The sequence below is a fragment of the Meriones unguiculatus genome, chromosome 17 (genome assembly GCF_030254825.1).
Source record: "Meriones unguiculatus strain TT.TT164.6M chromosome 17, Bangor_MerUng_6.1, whole genome shotgun sequence".
NCBI classification, from domain to species: domain Eukaryota; kingdom Metazoa; phylum Chordata; class Mammalia; order Rodentia; family Muridae; genus Meriones; species Meriones unguiculatus.
In genome coordinates this window covers 32,079,713-32,088,036 of record NC_083364.1, presented here as the reverse complement: position 1 = coordinate 32,088,036, position 8,324 = coordinate 32,079,713, and positions in this window count along the sequence as shown.

Here is an 8,324-nt window from a genome sequence, read left to right as displayed (position 1 = left end):
CGGTATTGCAGGAACGAGGAGACAAAAATCAAATCAAGGACATTTAGTTTCCATGGTTGTTAGTCACGTTTGTGTCACTGTGACCGAAATAACTGACAGAAACAACTTGAAGGAACAGTGGTTTTTTTTTTTTTTTTTGCGGCTCAGGATTACATAGTGAGGGACTCTACCTGCTGGGAGATGGTGGTGTCGGAGCCAAAAAACAGCATACCATGTCACTCTTCTGAGATGAAGATTTCAACACATTGGTATTACTAATTATACAGAACTTAATAAGCATGGCGACTACACGCATGTGTGGTTGTCTCTTGAAACACGGCTCTACTGCAGGGGACACTCTCCTTTAATTACTTCTGCTACTTCTGTCACTTGTGAGGATATGTAAGCCAGGTGCTGTCTAGTATTACAGCCCCTTTAATATGCCTGTTCATGTTATAAACTATCCCCTGACTGATGTCATGCTTTCCAGTGGGGCAATGCATCTGAAAGTGTTCTCATTGGTTCCATTCATTTATATACACTGTCTCATTATGCATAAAAAAAAATTAAAGTGTAATCCTTACAAAAGGTAGGCCAAATTACGTCACTTTGCTGTTAGAGCATGGCAATAGTTTCTTATCTCACGCTAAAATCTAGGTAACTTCTTAGGGCCATTGGGATGTTTGCAACAAGGGTAGCATATAGCACATAGTAGGTGCTCATATTTGATGAATGTAAAATTCAAGAGAGAATGAAGAAAATGTGGGCACTAACTCTGAACACCTATCTAATTCACAGTCTAGGAAGAATGATGTTTCTCATGATTCCAAGGACTTTTATTTGCATTAAGCTCCAAACCCTTAAAAAATCATAAAATTTTATTCTTTGACCTAGGCAAGATGCAAGATGTGTGTGTGTGTGTGTGTGTGTGTGTGTGTGTGTGTGTGTGTGAAATCTCTGGTAAGGACCAAGTAACAATCTGCATTTTTTAGCACACACCTCTTGTCTGCAATCATAATGCCTAGCCTTCCAGTGTTGACCACTCAGGTTCACTTTTTATTTTTTTTTATAATACAGTATGGGAATGTGCATTTACCCACTTATCACTCCTGCATTTTGCAAGACACCTTCATTTTATATCTATTGTGATAAAATATGATACCATTATCACATTTATAAATGATAAAGAGCAAGGTTGAAGAAGAGGTTGGGATCATCATGTAAAGGTTAAGTGATTCTGATTCTGAGCAGCGAGTATTGATGACAGCTTTCAGATGTGACTGCAGAATTCTCATTGCTGAGGGGGTCATTTCTCTAGGTTCTCTTGAAACGTATTCAAGCAGAAAGAGAAGGGTGAAGAAGATGTGGTAGGCACATGACTATTTTGCATATTTAGTTGTTCTGAAATGAATGTATGGTTCTGGATATAAGAATTATGAAAAAATAAATAAATAAAAAGGAATTATGACAAACTGAGAAATGGTGAAATCAAACAATTTTGAAAAAAAACCCTATTGAATAACATTCTATTGGTCTGAAATATGCAGAAAATAATTGTTAAAAGGAAAGAAATCCTATCAAAAGGTATAAGTTGTTTTGCTCATCTGGACGACTTCTTTTCCTCAGTGCTCCATTCATATTCAGTGTTTTATGGTCTGCCCTAGGTAAGCACTGTTTGATAAGACCCACTGTATCACAAGAAAATTACTGCTTTGTATTGTTTTCTAAGACTGAATCTTCATAAATAGATATAAATAGCTGACTTTCAGTAAAGTATCTACCATAATGCATCTGTATTTCCTCATGAGCAATAAGGACTTTGACAGTAAATGTATTAAAAAAGAAATACAAATTAAATATTTATAGGATTGATTTGCAATATTTACATTTGTAAGGAGATAGTGATAACTGGGTATCTTTAGGCAGACAAATAGTTGGCGTTTAAATTACGAAATGGTATTTAAATGCCATTTCACCACGCTCACTTGGACAACTTAAGACAAAAATTCTGAGTCAAGTCACAATGGGGAAAGGCCATCGTGGAAAATGGCCACAGAAGACAGTGGAAAGCTGTGAGAGAACTGGAGCAGGACATACTGCCCTTCGCGACTGAAAAATAAAAAAAAAAAAAAAAACCACAACATTTTGGTAAGTCACATATTTTTATTTTTTGCTATTACTATTGCTGTGGTATTTTACAGGAAGTCATTATTACAGCAATTAGTATTTCGATAACAGGAGTACCTGTGTGAAGATGAAAGCGGCCCGAAGAAAAGAGGGAGAGGCGCTTTCTGTAGGCACACGTTGTAATTGCTGCAGGATTAATAATGCACCCGGTCCATGCTTCGCAGCTGCACTCAACCCAAAAATCTAATTTACAGGATGATTGACCTTTTCTTGCCTACTCTTCACTTTTTTTTTTCCCAATGTATAATAAACTAATGTACTTCCAATCAGTGCAGGATTTTTCTAAGACATTTAGCTTTAATATGTAATTTTCAAATTTGCTGTTGTATTGATTTTTTTTTTCTTTTGGCTTAATGTCTTTCGGTAGCTATTTCCACTGGATCGTCTCCTCTAGCAACTCCCTGTGTGTCTTTGAGAATACGGGTTCCTTTAAGGTTATAGACAATTTGTTGTTTACCTTATCCTCATATTTGCAAACCTGGCCTCTGGCTCCCGAGAGGAGCTTGTTGAATGAGCACCGTGCCCTGATGTGAACATTCTGATCTAATTTCTACCCCAGTGTTGTATACGCATTAATTTCTTACAGAACGTGGGCCCTGGTGGTAATTTGTACATAGAAAACTTTGCTCTTCTTTAAAGTAACGTCTTAACTCTATACTCTCAACATAATCATCACTGATTGAGCAAGATCCGAAGATCTTGGATGTGCTCAAAGATGAAAAAGTGCACAATCCTGTACCCACAGTGGATCCCCACAAGCATGGAGTTGTGGTTTACTTTAATGGATTGTGTTCAACTGAGAGTGAGTATCAGTTTATTGGATGGATGTGTATGGAGCATTCACTATGAGCAGTGATATTTCTAAACACGTGTCATACAGACCAACTTTTAGGAACCTGTCCTCTAGAAAGGAAATACAGAGAACACTTCCTAAAACCAACGACTGGTTCCATGGTAGAGTGTGGTAGAAGGCAGAAAAGCCAGATCAGGACAACATGGCCTAATAACATGCAGGTAGAGGGGGACACATCGCAAAATTGAACCCAAGTCCTGGTCTACAATCGAGAGCACATGAGGAAATTCAAGGTACTTCTAAGTGGCTTCCATGCTGTGCCAGGTCTGAACTGTGGGTGCCGAGGATCTGAGCTGAGAGCCCCACATGAGTACAGCAAGCTCCTTACCTACTGGAGCATCTCTACAACCCCTCCCCACACAAACCTGAAACACGTTTACAGTTTAACACGTGGTTTGGAAAAACTTAAAACTGACATAAACTTGCATTCTATTTTGGACAGACTATGCTTTTTCAAAAGACCCCATTTATTTCGAACAGCCTTTCCTAAGCCTGTACTCTTCTATAAATTTTCATTTCAGGAATTCCCCTGGGTCCTTTACTTTGGTTAACTCTCAGAGACTTTGTCTCATAGATCTTCACCATCATCCTGACCTTGTCTTCATTTAGTCAACCTTCAAACCTTGAATTTCCTCCTTTAAATTTATCTTTATTGTACCTTTGTCTTCAATTCTGTCTGTCCTAGACAATTCAGGAACCAAATATCTTAGCTCTACTATCTTCTTTTTAAGATTTCTTATAAAAGAGTGAGCAAATAATTCTTATTAAACATAAACCACTTCTGCTCAAATAATGCTGATTGCTCTTTATTGGTTAGTGAAGTGAAAGCATCTTAATCTTCAAAAATCTACATCTTTCACAGTTTATCTCCAACCTCTCTAGAGGATTTCTTTTTCTCCCATTTTCTTTGAGGCCACCCCCAATACTTCACAGATTTTTCTAGTGCAGAATCGTGTGCCTGCTTTTTCACATTCATTTATTAAAGAAACCCCAGTACTTGAACCTCAACTTAAATGGTGTTGTCCTAGAAATAATATGCTAAGTAGAGTCTCCCAGGTTTCAGTTAGACAGTAATTTATCTTTCCTGGTACTTTTTACTGTTTTACTTGCTTAGAGTCTTTTATTCATTATTTATTTTCCTCTTGAGAGATTCTTTAAGAGCAGGGATCATAATTAAATTATGCTTATTCCCATTCCCAAGTGGTTATCCTAGGCTCTACAGTGGTTAGTGCTCAAAATTATTTATTAGATAAATAGTGTATGAATGAATGAATCAATGAATCAATGAGTAATGAAAGATTTATTGTTCCCTAAAATTAAGAATTTCTCTTTTGGAACATCTTCTGTTTACAGCAGTAATAGCCTAAGTTTTCAGTTATTACCTCATGTTTTTTTTTCTCCCAAGTTATTATGCAAATCATTGAATCTGGCAAAACAAGTACTTCACTGACTGATGAAAATGCTTAAGACAACAGAAAGAGGGGCATATTAAGAATCAATAGACACTGCTACAGCAGTAACTTTTAACACCATCTGTCTCTCAAGTTGCTAGATGAATCCAAATCTCATTGAATTTTTTGCTGGCCTACAGCAGTAAAATGCTTCACTGGCAAATTTAGACAGATTGAGCATACTTCAAATATACAATTTTGTTGCAAGAGCTTTTTTGGATAACCCTTAGGGATTATAACAAATACAGTTTAATGGGTTTGTTAAGTAAAATTTACAAAAGTCAGGAGCCTTACTTTAAAGAACTTGTAGGTACCAGTGGGCTATGGATTTGGTGTGGAATGAAGGTGATACAACCCTGGTATTGGAGGAGAAGTAGCAAGAGGTTGTGTACATTGGATGATCATTCAGCCAGACTGGGACACAGTAAGAATGGACTTCACACAGGCTCTTACCACACTGAGGCTAAGGTGTCACTGTCCTAAGTCTGCTTTGTATTGCTGTGATAAAACACCATGACCACAAGCCACCTAGGGAGGAAAGGACTCATTTGGTTTACATTTCTCCATCACAGTCCAACATGAAGAGAAGCCAGTGCAGAAACTCAAGGGCCTGAAAGCAGGAACCAATGAAGAGACCCTGAAGATATGCTGCTAATTAGCTTGCTCTCACGGCTTGCTCAGCCTGTTTCCTTCTACAGTCCAAGACCACCTACCTGCTCAGTGGTGGCATATCCCACAGTGGGTGGGCCCCTTCCACATCAATTATTAATCAGAAAGTGCCTCACAGATGTGCCTACTGACTATTTGGATGAGGTAATTCTTCATTTGGGGTTAGGTCTTAGATAAATCTAACCATCTAACCGGCCTGACACCTTATCAAGAACTCTCAGCCCATGCTTCAGAAATCCCAAATTTCATCTTGAACATCCAGATTATAAGATCAAATTAAACTTTTGTTATTCAGCAGGGTCATAATAAAAAAAAATACTGTTATTATTTCACCTTCATGAAAATGTGAAGGCTTCCTTCCATTTTTCACATACTAAATTAGTTTGTTATTTTTCTTGGTGTCAATTATGTAGCAAAAAGCAGCTTAACACAGGAGAGATTTATTTGGCCAATGGTTCAGGGCTTGCAGTTCATTATATGGATAAGGCACGATAGAAGTTGGCATCAACTCAAATGGCAGAATGTTTTGATACAGTGAGCTCAAGGCTTTATGTAGCGGGAAGCAGAGATCTCAGGGGAATAACCAGGTCAGTTATGTATACAATTAATATGGCAGGTCCTCCAGTGACTTCTTGCACTACAGGTGGTTGCTGGGATAGGGCATGGGGCAGAAGAGTATATTCATTCAAACCACCATTTTAAGATAAAAAAAGCAAACATTAAAGTTTGTGGTGACTCCAATCATTTCAGTACAATAAGAGACATCCCCTCCGGAAATGATGCTTAAATTTGTATTAAACCGTGTGTAAACTGAGTGTGTGTGTGTGTGTGAGCTTGCATGCTTGCATGCGCACTCATGCACACACATGGGGAAGTCAGTAGCTACTTCTTGCATCTATACCCCATTCTTCAAAGGTTCCAGAATATTACAGTGCTTTGGCACCATCTGGGAAAAAGTGTCCAAATGCATTAAATGGCTACGAGGCCATTTCACATCCAATCCATGCAATAATGTGATATTGTATAACAACATGTAACAATGAAATAAGATATGTTTGTGTCTTGCTGTCACTGTCTTGAAGTAAGACGATAACACATTATTTGGGTTACTTAGAGCAGGGAAGTCTTGATCACATCTTGTAATCTGAGAACTCTGGAGAGTAGGTGAAAGAGAGAGAGAGGGGAAACAAAATAATTAGACTAACTATATTGTAGTCATAATGAGACATGATTATTGGGTTTTTGAAGATTTGTAAGTGACAGTTGCAAAGTTATAAACTGTGTATTGAATGCTTACAGCATGCTCTGTCTTCTTGGGTTCATTGGTCAAAGTTAATGGAGGATGATCACGGGGCTTACGAAGGAAAAGATGTGCAGGAGTCAGGACAAATGCAGAGGATTGAATCTTACCAACTTTTAATGATAAAATTTCACTCATGGAATTGTTTTCTGGTTTATAATGTTATCATCTTCATCTTTTTATGATAATTAGAACTTACATATTCTGGGCTATCTGTGTGTGATGACCTGTGCTGTTTGTAAATTAAATTCTAATAAACTATCTTCCAAGGCTTTTGTAAAGACAAGCAGGTTTAGCATGAGAATCTGCCCAGACTCACATGCTTTAGGAGTGACTGTTTATGCCAAAGATACAGTACCATATACCTTTCCTCACATCTATTTTTATAATGCAAGTACCAATCGTCACACATATAGAATACAATCTGTTTCAAGAGGCACAGAACCAATAAAATTACTTCTGCTCGATTTTCTCTAGTCATCCTTTCTCTCCATACCCTGTTGGTCACTCTTATCTGCTCAAGACTTGCCCTGTATTCTGTCATAAGGACCACATATGGATAGCTTTGGCCACCTTGAAATGATATCACCCTTCACTGTGGAATAAACTCATACCTACCAGGACTTGGTCAGGTTCATTATAAATGTTCCAGAGGGAATTTTTGCTGGTTTGGTTGCTATTATCTCTTTTTTGTTTTTGTTTTTGGTTTTTCGTGTCTACTCTCTTAAGTTATATTTCGTAAGATGAGAAGAAAAAATATAAAATCCGTCATTACGACTGATTTCAGTCAGATAGTAGTACAGACTACCTATGAATGAGAAAGAGCCTTCACGCCTTAAATTTTTCTGATCTCTAAGAAGAGCCTTGCATTCCATGGCTTGACAATGTCATGTGAATGCTCTTTATGAAGCTCAACAAATTCTAATAGATGAACAGACATGAGATGATGTTACCAATATTTTTATTCTACCACTGTCTTTTCATTTTTATTTGGTATCTGAATTTTTTTTTGCTGTGTTTCTACTCCATATTCTCTCTTTGTGTCAAACGTTAAAGAATATTTCAGATGGTAGCATTTCTCTAATTTTCATTATGATGATTCAGTATGAAGACGATAATAAACTTGGTATTTTCCAAATACTGGATTTTTAAAGATTCTCCTGAAGAAGTGCTTATTTAAGAATATACTTATATTTTTTCATTTCCTCATTTTTACCCTTTGAAATAAATGAACTTACATTTTCTTGAAATATAGGTTGTGGTAGCATGTGGGGAATGCATCGTTCCAGCACAAGAAGACAGTTCACAAAGCTGGTGTGCCTGGAGGTGTCCTGTTGGACATCCATCATGAGCTGAGACTCCTCCAACTGATTTTCTAAGTTGAGCCTCACAAAAAGTAAGAACAGAGGACAGCAGCACTTATCAGTTCATTCCCTAATTAAAACATGGGTACTAACTGGGTAGAGTCTTTCAGAGGCGCTCTGTGGTAGCCTCCTGTCCTGTTCCCTGTTTTCTCCCTCTTCTGAGGTCTGTCCCATTTGCCTTTCTGAGTGAGGACTGATCACCTTACCCAGTGTCTTCCTTCTTGCTTAGCTTCTTTAGGTGTACAGATTTTAGTATGATTAGCCTATATTATATGCCTAATATCCACTTATAAGTGAGTATATAATATCCACTTATGTGTGGAGACCATATATTGATATATATAATATATCAATATATATAATATAATATAATATATATAATATAATATATATAATATATATATTTCCAGAGGAAACTTCAACCAGGATGATCTTTTATCTTTTATAATTCCCACCATTTGCCTGCAAATTTCATTATTTCCTTGTTTTTAATTGCTGAGTACTATATTATTGTGTAAATG